Source organism: Piliocolobus tephrosceles, chromosome 16 (genome assembly GCF_002776525.5).
Source record: "Piliocolobus tephrosceles isolate RC106 chromosome 16, ASM277652v3, whole genome shotgun sequence".
Taxonomy (NCBI): Eukaryota; Metazoa; Chordata; class Mammalia; order Primates; family Cercopithecidae; genus Piliocolobus; species Piliocolobus tephrosceles.
Window position 1 is genome coordinate 29,760,649 of NC_045449.1, and position 15,336 is coordinate 29,775,984.

Sequence of the window (15,336 nt, forward strand, 5' to 3'; positions counted from 1 at the left end):
GGCTATTTCATCTGTCAGCTCCTGTTTTATTGTGATTCTTGGTTTCATTAGATTGGGTTTTGCTGGTCTGAATCTCAGTGATCTTTGTTCCTATCATGTTCTGAAGTGTGTTTCTGCCATTTCAGCCTGGTTACAAACCCTTGCTGGAGAACTAAGTGTGGTTGATTGGAGGACATAAGATACTCTGGCCATTTGAGTTGCCAGAGTTTTTGTGTTGGCTCATTCTCATCTTTGCAGGTGGATGTTCCTTTATGATGTAGATTGAATATAGTCAGAAGACTTCTTTTCTGGATGTTTTCACAGGCCAAGGCTTTGTGTAGGGTCTTTATGTATAGCTGACTTATCTTTGGTTTGACAGGATTGTATGTTAGCAAGGTATTTTGGTGCTGAAGCTTTGGGGTGTGGTCCAGTTGGTGGTGCTTAGTGTACTGGCCAGTCAATAGACTCTTGCTCTGTTATGTGGTTTTCCTGTTTCCTCACAGTTACAGCGGTGCTCTCTCTCAATGCTCTGAAAGTGTGAGCTCCTTTCCCACTTGAGTTCTGGCTGTAGACTGTCTTGGCACTCCTGGGCTGCCCACCACAGCTCTGGGGTGATCTCAGGGTTTATGTTCCCTCCTTAACTTGGAGGCAACAGATGAAGGGACCTTATTTGTAGTGGTTGTGGCCAAGGGTTTTTTGCTTGTCTCCTGGAGGCTCCACCCCAGAGAGATGCAGATCAGCAACCACTCAGTGCAATCAGCCTGAATGATGGGGGTGGGTCTGTGCTGTGGGCCCGAGCTGGATCCACATCCCTGCCTAGTGATGAGCAGGTGAGTGGGTGGGGAAGCATGGGAGATGTACTGGCTTCCTCTTCCTTAGTCAACTGCTGCTTGTTGGAGGTGTGGAGAATGTACTTAGGGTCTTTGCTCCTTCACTAGTCTGAGGGCAGCAGGAATAGTACTACTGCAGAGGCAGTGGCAGAGGGGCTTTCAGTTCCCCGTGGGGGTTCTACCTCTAAGTAACATGGAGCTGCTGTTACTGGGAGTGTTCAGCCAGTAGGGTGAGGTGGCTGCACTGCTGGCATGAGCTCAGGATTCTGCTTGTTGGGAAGCAGGGGGCTGAGGGTTCACCAAGAGGAGAGACTGGTCTCTTCTCCATATAGTGATTGTGGCATGCTGTAGCTTGGTTGCAGCCCTCAGGCTCTGTTTCTTCCCCAGATTGAGGGCAGCAGTGATAGAACCACTGCTGTGGCAGTGGCAGAGGGGCTGTTGGATGCCTCTGGAAGTCTCTCCCCACAGAAACTCTGGGCTACTACCAGTGGGTATGCTTAGCTGTGGTTACAGTGGCTGTTCTGCAGTAATAAGCTGGGGGACCTGCCTGGCGAAGAGTGGGGAATGGGGGTTCCCAGGGAATAGGGGTTGGACTTCTATGCATGTGGTGGCTGCAATGTGCTGGAAGTGCCAGCATAGTGACTAGGTACTTTTTTCTTTCTCCAGCCTTAGGTCTTGCTAGGTCGGTAACACTGCAACTGCAGTGGCAGAGGAATTGCAGGTTAACTCTGGGATTTCCTCCTCAAAAAAATGTTGAGATGCCTCTGATTGACCAGGCAGGGGCAGGGTGGTTGTGCTGGAGTCCCAGGTCAGGTGACCCTGCCCATTGAGGAGAAGTGAGGACCAGGACTTGCATGGAGAACAATATGGCCACTTTTCCATGAGGTGGGTGCTCTGTGCTGGGGGTCTAGGCTGGTCCCTGACCCCCAAGGGGTCTCCAGATCCTAGCGACAGCAAGGGCGAGGGCTGTAAGACAGCAATCTACCCCTCCCACTTGGAGCTCTGTCCCAGAAAGCTGCCAAGCTGCTACTGGCTTGACAGCCCCAGTGGGGGGTGGCTGTAGAGGTTTTATAAAGGAGAGTGGCTTGTAGGGTTTCATAAAGGGCAGTTCCCTTTACAATTTGATAGAACCTTCCAAACATGAACATTTGGACTTAAAACCCTTCCCATCTCCATCAACCCAGTGAGCAATAATGCTCAACTTTTCAGAAGACAATCTTTCCTAGGAATTTTAAAACAAAATGCAAATGTAAATTACAAAATGTAAATTATAAAATGTAAATGTAAACTAAATATGTTAGTTTACTAACTCTATGTTTTTCATACCCTGGCAACCTCTTCAACTCTCAAGAAAGACTACATGTTGTAAATTAGGAGTCATTTGTCTTTTACATACACAGATAAATAAAACAAAATGCACAGACATAAGAGACAATGATTAATCTTGCCTCACTATAAGCACCCTGGCAGAGAGCTGATACACTTCCTCTTTCTCCCTCCCCACCAAAGTAGTACACAAACACAATGTGTATTACGCAAGATGTGGTTTGACCATTCCTCTTAAAAATAACATTTCACATAAATTTTAACACCAGAGACGTTTACCAAAATGTGTTATTTTACTACCTCTAATTTTAACAAATGTCAGGCACTTCAGAACATCTAGAAAGACTAGATATTAATATTTCAAAAAAGTTCTTAGCATTGTCAGCTATGTATACAGCAGTGTTGAATAAAACACACACACACATAACAATTTTTAGAATACGAAAATGTCTTCTAAATATAACCAGTCAGGCATAGAACATTCTTCTCTTCCTTCTCAGGTCTTCCGCTCCATGTCCTCTAAGCCCCTGAATAAATGTGGACTTGTCACTCTTGGTGTCACTTCCAGAGGTGGTCTGACAACTCCATTTCAAAAAGTCATCTACAAAAGACATTTATTTTCTATGATTTCTTTTTAAACAAATGGGAATATGCAAGATGTGTGATTTCTAACTCTGTCATACCTTGGGAACCTCTTTACATCTAGAAGGGCTAGATTTAGCAAATGTTTTCTTATAAAAGGTTGGGAGGAAAGTTGAGAACAGCTTTTTCATCTAAATACATAGGACTTCTATAAATGGCCAGTAAATCTTCCCAAAGTGTGATGGGCCTTTCAGTGGGTCAAATGTGGCATGTTATTCTACCATGTTATTCTACCATTCTTCCAACATTAACATCTGGTAGGTAGAACCAAGACCAACTCTCACCAATGGGTGCCAACCGTTCCACCCATCATACTTGGAGGACTCCACTCACCTTCCTGCAGTTAAGGCCTTTGTCCAGTGTCATCAGGACTAGGTAGGTCTAGCCCAACTGGGACAGGGTGGTCACCCCAGGACCCGGATCTGTGTGGCTCCATGACCTAAACAGGCTGCTGAGCCTGCGTCCATAGACCTGCCTTCTTGGACCCTTCACACCCTATAAATGGCCTCTGCCACCTTCCAGCGGCCACGATATTTCCCACCCACCATACCCACTGCCACCCAGAGGCGCTGCATCCAGGTGGCACACAGAGTTTCCTCTAGGCCCAGGAGTGTTGGGCCTGAAAAGTCCTGGGCCTCTAGGCCCAGGAGTGTTGGGCCTGGCAGAGTCCTGGCAGGGTCCTGACAGGGTCCGGGCTGAGAGGTGGCAGCTGCTATCAAGTCATCTCAGAAATAATATTCCATTGGATATACCACAGTTTGTTTATTCATTCACCTATTGAGGGACATCTTGATTGCTTCTAATTTTTGGCAATTATGAATAAGGCAGCTATAAACATCCACATGCAGGTTTGCATGTGGATATATGTTTTCAACTCTTTTATGTAAGTACCTAGGAGTGTGATTGCTGAATCATATGGTAAGACTGTGTTTATTTTTGTAAGAAGCCACCAACCAGCAATGAGTGAGAGTTTCTGTTGCTCTACATCCTTACTAGCATTTGGTATTGCCAGGTTTTTTGTGAGGTTTTGTTTATTTATTTTTTGGATTTTAGCCATATCATTGTATAGTGGTAACTCATTGTTTTAATTTAAAATTACCAGCCGTGTGTGTTGGCTCATGCCTGTAATACCAACACTTTGGGAGGCTGAGGTGGGTGGATCACCTGAGGTCAGAAGTTCCACACCAGCCTGGCCAACATGGTGAAACCCCTCTCTACTAAAACATACAAAAATTAGCTGGGCGTGGTAGTAGGCGCCTGTAATCTCAGCTACTCTGGAGACTGAGGCAGAATTGCTGGAACCTAGGAGGCAGAGGTTGCAGTGAGCTGAGACCACGCTATTACACTCCAGTCTGGGCTGACAACAGTGGGACTCCATCTCAAAAATAAATAAATAAATAAATTTTAAAAATTACTGACACATAATGTTGGTCATTTATTCCTATACTTAATTGCCATCCATAAATCACTTTGATGAGGTATCTATTCAGATCTTTTGCCCATTTCAGTTGGATTGTTTTCTTGTTATTGAGTTTTTAGAGCTCTTTGTATTTTTGGGATACAAGTCTTTATTAGACGTGTGTTTACCAAATACTTTCTCCCAATCTGTGGTTTGTCTTTTCATTATCTTAACAGTGTCTTTCTCAGGTCAGAAATTTTTAATTTTAATGAAACCCAATGGCCTATTTTTTTTTTCATGAATTATGCTTTTGATGTTGCATCTGAACAGTAATCACCAAATGCAAGGTCATGTAGATTTTTCTTCTTTAGCCTGGTAATATATGGTGGATTACATAGATCAATTTTCAAGTAATAGAGCCAACCTTGCATTCCTGGAATAAATCCTGGTATATAAGTCATTTTTATGTATTGCTGATACTATTTGCTAGTATTTTATTAAGAGTTTTTGGCCAGGCATGGTGTCTCATGTCTGAATTGCCAGCACTTTGGGAGGCTATGGTGGGAAGCTCACTTGAGCCCAAGAGTTTGAGACCAGCCTGGGCAACATAGTGAGATTTTGTCTCTACAAAAAAAAAAAAAAAAAAAAGAAAAAAAAAAAAGCCAGGGATGGTGACCCATGCTACTTGGGAGGCTGAGGTGGGAGGATGGCTTGAGTCTGGGAGATTGAGGCTACAGTGAGCCATGATCATGTCACTGCATTCCATCCTGGGTGACACAGTGAGACCCTGCCTCAAAAAAACAACAACAAAAAAAGAGTTGTTACATTCATATTTATAAGGGCTATTGGTCTGTGGTTTTCTTTTCTTGTACTGTCTTTGTCTGATTTTGATATTAGGTAATACCATAAATGAATTCACAAAATGAATTGAGAAGTGGTCTCTCTTCTGTCTTTTGGAAAAGAATATGTATAATTGATGTTAACTTATTTTAAGTGTCTGGCAGACTTCTCTAGTGAAATCACTCAGGCACAGATACTTCTTTTTTGGGAGCTTGTAAAAGACAAACTCAATTTGAGGAAGTAGTTCATTTCACGTTGTCTTACTTATGAATGCAGAGTTGTTTGTATATTCCCTCATTATCCTTTGGATGTCTACATGGTCTGTGTTGGGTTTTAAAGGGAAGGCAAGGGTTAAAGAAAGACACAGAGAAAGTGGCGGCTCTACAGCAAATGCAGGCTTTATGTCCAGCATAAGACCTACAGAAGTGGGGAACCAGCGTAATGTCAGTGGCCACTGCTGCTTACAGGTTGGGTTACTTATAGGTATGGGTGGAAGAGGTCTGGGCAGTATGGCTTGCTGCCCTGGAGAACATTGATAATGTGTTCCCAGGATGAGGTGGTTCTGGCCCTTGTACCGGCAGAATATGGTGTTCCTTGCACTCGCTCCCAGCAGAATATGAGGCAGGCTGTGTCTCATGGCTCCAACCCCCATGGAATGTTTCCCTTTCACCAAGGTCTGCGAAATGGAGGGGGACTTATAAAATTGTGCTGTTTAGACTAACAGTCTGTATTGATATTCCCCACTTCACTCCTGATATTGGTAGTTTATATGCTATTTTCCTTCGTTGTAACTCTCCCAAGAGATTTGCCAGTCTTATGGGTCTTTTTCCAAATAACTAGCTGTTTGTTCTATTGATTTTCCTATTTTTCTGTTTCCAGTTTTATTGATTTTTGCTATTTATTTCCTTCTTTTCTGCTTGCTTTGGGTTTATTCTGCTCTACTTTTTCTATGATCTTAAAGGGGCAGCATAGCAACTATTCTTTTCTTTTCTTTCTTTTTTTTTTTTTTTTTTGTTTTTGTTTTTGTTTTGACAAAGTCTTGCTCTGTTATCCTGGCTGGAGTGCAGTGGTGTGATCTCGACTCGCTGCAACCTCCGCCTCCCGGGTTCAAGCCATTCTCCTGCCTCAGCCTCCTGACTAGCTGGGACTACAGGCACGCACCACCATGCCTGGCTAATTTTTTTGTATTTTTAGTAGAGACAGGATTTCACCATGTTGGTCAGGCTGGTCTCAAACTCCCAACCTCAAGTGATCTGCCTGCCTCGGTCTCCCAAAATGCTGGGATTACAGGTGTGAGCCACTACACCCGGCCTCTTGCTTTCTAATTGTATTAGTTTCCTATTGCTGCTGTAACAAATTACCACAAATTTAACAGCTTAAAACAACATGAATTTATCGTACAGTTCTGGAAATCAGAAGTCCAAAATCAGTTTCACTGAGCTGAAATCAAGGTATTGGCTGGCTTGTATTCCTTCTGGAGCTGTAGGGAAAAATCCATTTCCTTGCTTTTTCCAGCTTCTAGAGGCTGACTGCATGCCTTGGTTTGTAGCCCCTTCCTCTATCTTCAAAGCCAGAAGTGCATAGCACTTTCTCTTGGCTCTGTCCTGTGCTTCCATCCTTATATATTTCCTCTTTCTGTGGCTGATTCTCTTGACTCCCTCTTATAAGGACCCTTGTGATAATACTGGATCCACCTAGATAATCCAAGATAATCTCATCACAAAAGTGTTAATTTAGTCACATCTACAAAGTCCCTTTTACTGTGTTAAGGCAACACATTCACAGGTACTAGAGATTAGGAGATTTACATCGTTAGGCGGCTATAAATCAGCCTACCACACTAATCTGTGCATTTTGTGCTTAAATTTCACTCTCATCACTGAATCTCCTTACTGTCACTACCTATGTCCCACAAATTTTGATATACTGTATTTCCATTTTCACTCATTCAAATGCATTTTTAAATTTTCCCATGAGATTTCCTCTTTGATCTACGGATTATTTAGAAGTGTGTTTTTAGTTTCTAAGTGTTTGGAGAGTTTACTGTTATCTTTCTGTTATTGATTTGTAGTTTTATTCCATTTAGGCCATAGGACACCCTTTGAGCTTAATTTTAATCTTTAAAATTTTAATCCTTACAATTTGTTTAGGTTTCTTTTATGGCTCAGGTTATGATATATCCTGGTATACATTCCATGGCATTTGAAAAGAATGTATATTCTGTTGCTGTTAGGTAGAGTGTTCTGTATATGTTGGTTAGATCCTGTTGACTTCTGTCGACTGGTGGTGTTACGTTCTTCTATATCCTTGTGTATTTTTCTTTTTTTTTTTAGAGACAGGTTCTCACTCTGACGCACAGGCTGGAGAGCAGTGGCATAGTCATAGCTCACTGCAACCTCGTCCTCTTGGGCTCAAGTGATCCTCCTGCTTCAGCCTTCCAAGTAGCCAGGACTGCAGGTGCACACCGTCTTCCCCAGCTAATTTTGTTGTTGTTGTAGAGATGGGGTCTTACTCTGTTGCCCAGGCTCCCTTTGCATATTTTTTGTCTACTTTTACTAGCAGGTATGGATAGAAGGGTGTTAAAGTCCCCAACTATAATCGTAGAGTCTGTTTCTCATTTCAGTTCTAACACTCTTTGTGTCACATATTTTGCAGCTCTGTTGTTTGAAACACATACATATATAATCACTATATCTTCTTGATGGACTGATGTTCATCATTATATCATGTCCCTCTCTGTCTCTGGCAACTTACTTAAAGTAATATCAGATACAACTTTATCTGATGTTAGTATAGCCACTCCTGCTTTCCTTTGCTTGCATAATTTCTTTTCCATTTACTTTCAATTTCCATACATTTGAAGTGAGTTTCTTTAAACAGCATGTAGTTGGGTCATGTTTTTAAATATACTCTACCAACATGTTTTTTAATTAGTGTATTTAGACCATTTACACTTTTTGTAATTATTTATATGTTTGGGCTTAAGTATCCCCTCTTACTTTTTGATTTATATTTCTTCTTTCTGTTTTTCTTTACTTTTTCCTGTCTTCCTGTGGGTTATGTGAATATTATTTAGAATTCCATTATGTTGTCTCTATTATGTTTTTAGTGTATCTGTTTGTATAGTTTTTATAGCGGTTGCTCTAGATATTGCATTATATAGACATAATTTTTCAAAGTGTACTGGTGTCATCATTTTACCAGTCCTAGTAGGATATAGAAATCTTACCTCCAGTTATGTCTCTTTAATCATTTTCACTTGTTTATAATATTGTATTAACTATTTCCTCTATAAACATGTAGAATCACATCAGACAGTATCGTAATTTTTGTTTCAACTGTCAAACATAATTTAGAAGACTTAAGCAGAGAAGGAAAGTGTACTTTTTTTTGTAGTTACTGTGTTCTTTTTCCTTCCTGATGTTCTGTGACTCCTTCTTTTTGCCTTTTTTTTTTTTCTCTTTAGCTAACTTCTTTTGGCTGTTCTATTAGGGTAGGTCCTCTGGTGATGAATTCTCTTATTTTTCCTTCATTTGAGAATGTCTTGATTTCCCTTTCATTTCTGAAGAATATATTCTCTGTGCATAGGATTCCAGGTTGAGAATCCTTATCTTTCAGCATTTGAAAAATATTGTACCACTTCCTTTTGGTCTCCATGGTTCCACTGTTATTCAAATTGTTGTTCCGTATTAAGAAGGTGTTATTTTTCCCTAGTAGCATTAAAGATTTTTGGCATTTAAATTTAGTTTTAGAAATTCAATTATAATGTGTCTTGGCACAAATTTTGTTGGGTTTATCGTAATTGGGATTTTATCAGCTTCTTGGATCTGATACCTGAGGTACTGGATAAATATTCAAATGAGAAAAACGAAAAAAAAATGGTTGGGAAAGAGGAGACCAAAAAGGGTATGAGAGAGGAGGAAAATTTTATCCTAGAGATACAAGCCATTCTAAAAGATTTTGTTTAATAAAGAAAAAAAAAGTGGGGGAGAAAGGGGACTGGAGGGGATTGTCCATGGAAAGGCACTGCCTAGAGAAACCAGGCCCCTTTCTTCTACAGCCCTTTCTTCTTGTCATCCAGAGACAAAAACTAAAACAGCCTAAAATGACAGGGAGGGGGTAGTGTGATCCATCCTCCTCCAGTGTACATCCACTGCCTGAACCCCAAAGGCCAAGCAGTAAGCCAAGACCATGGTGCCCAGCCAAGGAGCAGGTGTCCCTGAGAACCCAAATATCCTGGAATATATCTGGGAACAGTCTCATTACATGCAGTAGTCAACAAGCCAGAAAATTAACTAAAAGCATCTTAAAGACGGGTAGCTGGACAGATCTCTGGAGCTGTCCTGCTCCCACACAGGAGCCCCCTGTATGTAAGTCCTAGTAAACTCATCTACTCACCAGGCTTTACTTGTCTGTGCCATTCTTTGGTTTCTCAGCTCCTTCCCAGTTTGGGGGCCCAGTTTCAAGGGACATTACAGTCCCAGGTTTTTCTTGTAATGAGGCAGGGGGAGGAAGAGGAAAAAGAAACCCTGAATTCCAGTGTGTTAGTCCATTTTGTGTTGCTGTATACCAATACCTGAGGCTAAATAATTTACATAGAAAAAAAGGTTTATTTGGCACACAATTCTGTTGTCTAGAAAAGTTCAAGATTGAGCACCTACATCTGGTTGCAGCCTCAGGCTGCTTCCTGAAGAGAGACAAAGAGGAGCCAATGCATGCAAAGTGGGGGTGGTGCCAGGCTTTTTTTGACAACCAGCTCTCATGGGAACTGATAAAGTCAGAACTCACTCCCACCCAAGGAAAGCCATTAATCTGTTCATGAGGGATCCTCCTCCTTGATCCAAACACCTCCCATTAGTCCCCACCTCCGATATTGAGGATTAAATTTCAACATGAGGTTTGGAGGAGACAAATATTAAAATTGTAGCACAGGGAGAAAATAATAACAAACTAAATTATATGTAGATACAATTTTTCCATCTATAATGCAATATTGTTTATTCATAAAAATGCCCATCTGTCGCTATTTTAAAGAAACACATCTACATAGTAAAATATAGTTATGTAAAACTTCTGAGTTTACTAAGTCAGATCTAAGTTTTTACTTGTAGCATCAATAAAATTTACTTTTGTATCAATAGCAATTACATACAAGGGTCAATGATTTAGCTCCCTAAAATTCAGCATCCCTGAAATTCAGTGGAGAGAATTTTCTAGTAACATGATCACATTTTTAAACCTATTTGGGCAACAGTTGGAAATATGTGATGAATAAGCTGAATAAATTATACAGAAGTGTTCTATATAATTTACTAACTGAGAGGCCAAGGCAGAAGGATCTCTTGAGGTCAGGAGTTCAGAACCCATCTAAACAACACAGTCAGACCCCCATCTCCACAAAAATTTTAAATTAGCTGAGTGTGGTGGCACGGGGCTGAGGTTCTAGTTACTTGGGAGACTGAGGTGGGAGGAACACTCCAGCCCAGAAGTTCGAGGCCGCAGTGAGCCATGATTATACCACTGCACTCCAAACTGGGTGACAGAAGGAGACCTTGTCTCTTTAAAATAAATAAATGGTAGCAGGACAAGCCACAGACAAAATCCCTGAGACACTAAGTTAAAGAAGAAAGGGCTTTATTCAGCCGGGAGCTTCGGCAAGACTCACGTCTCCAACAACTGAGCTCCCCGAGTGAGCAATTCCTGTCCCTTTAAGGGCTCACAACTCTAAGGGGCTCCTCGTGAGAGGGTCGTGATTGATTGAGCAATCAGGGGGTATGTGACTGGGAGCTGCATGCACCGATAATTAGAACAGAACAGAACAGGACAGGGATTTTCACAGTATTTTTCTATACAATGTCTGTAATCTACAGTTAACATAACAGATTAGGTCAGGGGTCGATCTTTAACTGCCAGGCCCAGGGTGTGGTGCTGGGCTGTCTGCTTGTGGATTTCACTTCTGCCTTTTAGTTTTTACTTCTTCTTTTTTTGGAGGCAGAAATTAAGCATAAGACAATATGAGGGGTGGTCTCCTCCTTTAAAATCACGAACTGGTGGTATAGTGAGGAGCTTATTCCTTCCAAAATCTTTTAAAAACATTACTGGTCATGGCTGAGAAAAGTGTCTCTGGAGTCTTAAAGTTAGTGAAAATAATTTTTCCCAATATAATTATCCTACTCCACATAAGACGTCTTGTAATCCAGCCTGTAGAAAGTTGCCATGCACTGTGACTGACTTCGTGTAATATAGTTCTCAACCCTTTGTGCTAGAAACTCTCAATATCTCTCATTACACACAGTGATTTCAACATACTATAATGGGCTGATTAAAAACTGAAGTCACTTTATATATAAGGAAATACTATTCTCTGAGTTACATGGTTCAAATAACTCACAAAACCATCTACACCACATCAAAGTGCAGTTGGGGTACACAAGCAAAACCTACTATCAGCTACAAATTCATAAAGCCTGGAACTTCCAGGAAAATCAGGCAAATATAAAGAATCTGAATTTAAAAGCCAACTAATACAATAAAAAAGTACTTTTTAAAACCCTGACTAAATTTTCAGTTAAAATACTCACATAATACTACACACTTTGAGAACTTTTAGTAATTAAAATAATGGCTTTAAAACTTACTTAAAACTGTTTAATGAGAACAGGTGACTAGAGAAGCACTTTGTACCACAGATGATTAAATGGACTTGCCTTGTAAAGAGGTCAGGAAAATATAGGTAAAAAACAAGTAAAGTGAGTTAACAGGTCAGTAAAATAATTTGGAAAACTACATACTTCAAGAAAATGTTATACATTTCCAAAAATACTAAATGTTAAGCTTTTTAAGTCTTCAAAAATACTCAAAAATGTTTTATTTAAAAGATAAAAGTAGAAATTACTCTTTAAAAATCAACAAAGCGGCCGGGCACGGTGGCTCAAGCCTGTAATCCCAGCACTTTGGGAGGCCGAGACGGGCAGATCACAAGGTCAGGAGATTGAGACCATCCTGGCTAACACAGTGAAACCCCGTCTCTACTAAAAATACAAAAACTAGCCGGGCGAGGTGGCGGGTGCCTGTAGTCCCAGCTACTCAGGAGGCTGAGGCAGGAGAATGGCGTAAACCCAGGAGGCGGAGCTTGCAGTGAGCTGAGATCCGGCCACTGCACTCCAGTCCGGGCCAGGGAGCGAGACTCCGCCTCAAAAAAAAAATAAAATAAAAAATAAAATAAATAAATAAATAAAAATAAAAATCAACAAAGTAAAATTTTGAGGTACAAAATGGTATATTAGGGATGGGGGAGTTTTCTTTTTAAAAAATACTAATGACTAAAGGAAACTCATGAAGTTTAACATCAATGTGAAAAGTTACTATAAAATACTTTTAGCCCCACTTGTTAAGAAACTATTATATATTATTATATGCTATTTCTTTTCTAGTACACCAAGTAATCATCTGATATTAGGTGTTTTACATTGTAAATGAGCTTATTTATTTATTTATTTATTTATTTATTTATTTATTTATTTTTGGAGACAGGTCTCACTCTGTAACCCAGGCTGGAGTGCAGTGGAATGAACACAGCTTCTTGCAGCTTCGACCTCTTGGGCCCAAGCAATCCTCCTGCCTCAGCCTCCTAAGCAACTGGGATCACAGGTGCACACCACCATGTCTGGATAATTATTTAAAAAAAAAAAAAGTTGTGTGGAGATGGGGCCTTACCATGTTGCCCAGGCTGGTCTCAAACTCCTGGACTCAAGCAATTCTCACTTCTCAGCCTCCCAAAGTGCTGGGATTACAGGTGTGAGCTATTGGGCCCAGCCCTAATTTGTTTTTAAATCCAAAAATAAATCAACAACAGAAGATAGCACTCTAACTTTTAATATTTTAAAATATTTTCTGCATAGTTTCCCCAAATACTAACATTCTAATTGTGACCACCATTATGGTTTTTAATGAGTCTAATCCAAGTAAATAATAAACAAATAAGCATGAAAACTATGAGAAATAACCATCAGTGTATGCTTATGTTCCATAAATAGTTATCAAGTTTACCTTTAAATTGCATGTTTAGTTTTTCCTTACAACTTAACACTAGATACAGGAAACTCTAGAAGACATAAACAAAGACTAAAAACAAAATCTCCTCTTCTTGCCAAGACGTGTTCATGATTGCAGTAGACTTATGCTGAATATAAATATATGTTACCTACATGTCTCTTATTCTATACAAAATCTCAGCAAATATTTTCCCACAGAGGAGAGGAATTTGTTCTCTCAAGTTGAAAGTTTTTGCCCAGTAAAAAGGTTATTTTAAATAGCCCTAAAGAAATATGTTCTGAAAATAACAGTTGTATCATATTCCACTTACTATTTTCCATTTGAAAACTTCAATAAAATAAGTTTACCATAGTCAATAAGCCTGTTCAATGAACACTGAAAAATAAAAATTTATCCAGAGTAACTGCAAATGAAAATGTGTGCTGTTTCAAAATTACATGTACCTCTTTAAAAATCAGGGCAATTAATAGAATACTTAAATCATATTAGCTGAATTCAAATTTAGCCCTTAACAATAAGGTTTTCTTATCCCTTTATATTATTTTACAAAATAATGAATTACTTGATTATCATAACTTTCTTCTGCTACTTATTTCAAATTATAAAGTTAGGACAGCAAATTGATGTAGGTATCTTATATTATTGGTCTACACCTACTTATTTATAAACATTAATGAAAACAATACTGTTTCAATCTACCACAACGATTTCCTTCTATTTTACAAGCAAGAACTTCTAACCCAGCTCAACAACAAAACACATTTTAAATTTGAGTTTGAAAACATGTATTATTAGAGGCACATTTTTAAAAACAAGTACAGTATGAAATCTTGCTTTTCAGTGAGTCAGTGAATTTTCGTTTGTTTATTTGTTTCTATGGATATTTGGTTTACTTCCTTCTTCTGGGCAAGATTAGTATGCAATTCTCATTCTACTTTAACAAGTCAAAAACCTATAGACCTAAACTATATGAAAACTTAACTTGGTATTGTTAGATGAAGACAGGTAAGCTAGCACCAAAAGAACAACTGTACTGAATTTTAACACTATTCTTTAACAGTTGCATTTTCCTGAGTTTGCATTTGTTCTTTGGCATTGGTTTAGGATATAATCCATTTTTCAGAAGGTGTTCCTTGCTGAGGCAAATTTGGGCACCATGCTAACATTGGAAAGAGCATAAAGCTTCAAGAGGGTGAAACAAAGTCTCTTTTATGTAATTATTTTTCTCCAAGATGGAAAGAGCAACAGCTGCACACTCCAGTGTAGAAAGACTTCTATTAGTTGGCTGCATCCGAATTACATATTGACTAGAAATGCTAGGTGGTGGTGGTGGTGGTGGTGGTTTGAGACAGAGTCTTACTCTGTCGCCCAGGCTGGAATGCAGTGGTGCCATCTAGGCTCACTGCAAGCTCCGCCTCCCGGGTTCACACCATTCTCCTGCCTCAGCCTCCCGAATAGCTGGGACTGCAGGCGCCCACCACCACGCCCGGCTAATGTTTTGTATTTTTGATAGAGACGGGGTTTCACCGTGTTAGCCAGGATGGTCTCTATCTCCTGACCTCGTGATCCACCCGCCTCGGCCTCCCAAAGTGCTGGGATTACAGGCGTGAGCCAGTGTGCCAGCCAAAACGCTAGTTTTTAACTGCACCTGTTTGGGGTGTCAGAACAAGGAATTCTTACAGAAAATGTCCTTAGCCTGGCTCCGTGTACCATCAATGATGATGATTGTAAAGGATAAACCGGAGAATCTAACATAAATTCTTCCAAATTAGCAGCTTCAGCCCCTGGATATAATATTAATGTACCAAATTTCCAGCAAACAGTTGAAAGTCCAGGATCTTTTTCTTCACTGAAGCGACGAGCAATCTTTACTTTGCGCTTGTCCTGAGGGAGGCATGCTGCTAGTAGAGGAACTGTCTACAACATTTTGTTTTCCTCTGCTGGATGCTGAATTATGTACAAGTGGGTAGAGATCTGCAAAGGGTGCGCTGGGAGAAATGGACACAAACACACTTTCTGAGGCCGGCTGCGGCGGCTGCACTCGGGCCTCGGCTCGGCCGGCTGCACCTGCGGCTCCCATAGCCAGTCTGTACCAGCGTCGTCCGCCTCTGTGCCCAGGGCAGCCGTCACCAGCTGGTGCCGTCACCAGCACTATGCCGCCCTCCCGCAGCTCCTAGTCGTTTGGCGTCTGAGACCTTGAGGCCCCAGCCGGCCGCGCGACGGGTTCCTGGAGTGTTCGCGCCTCTTTCTGTGACTCCATTCTCT

The 15,336-nt window shown here is 40.6% G+C and overlaps 1 long non-coding RNA gene and 1 pseudogene across 3 annotated transcripts; one reads left to right on the plus strand and one right to left on the minus strand.

The window, feature by feature from the left end:
• The first annotated feature begins 526 nt into the window (after window positions 1–526).
• Window positions 527–12,709, plus strand: LOC111525429. Of its 2 annotated transcripts, XR_002726105.1 has the most exons (3): window positions 527–809; window positions 1,476–3,152; window positions 12,550–12,709. It is a non-coding gene; the product is annotated as an uncharacterized LOC111525429 (long non-coding RNA). The 2 variants fall into 2 exon arrangements; XR_002726106.1 differs by lacking the exon at window positions 1,476–3,152.
• On the minus strand, window positions 12,537–15,336 carry LOC111525427 (annotated as a pseudogene). Its single transcript, XR_002726101.1, has 2 exons — window positions 14,707–15,336; window positions 12,537–14,391 (listed from the first exon to the last, which is right to left on the minus strand). The product of XR_002726101.1 is annotated as a DTW domain-containing protein 2-like (transcript).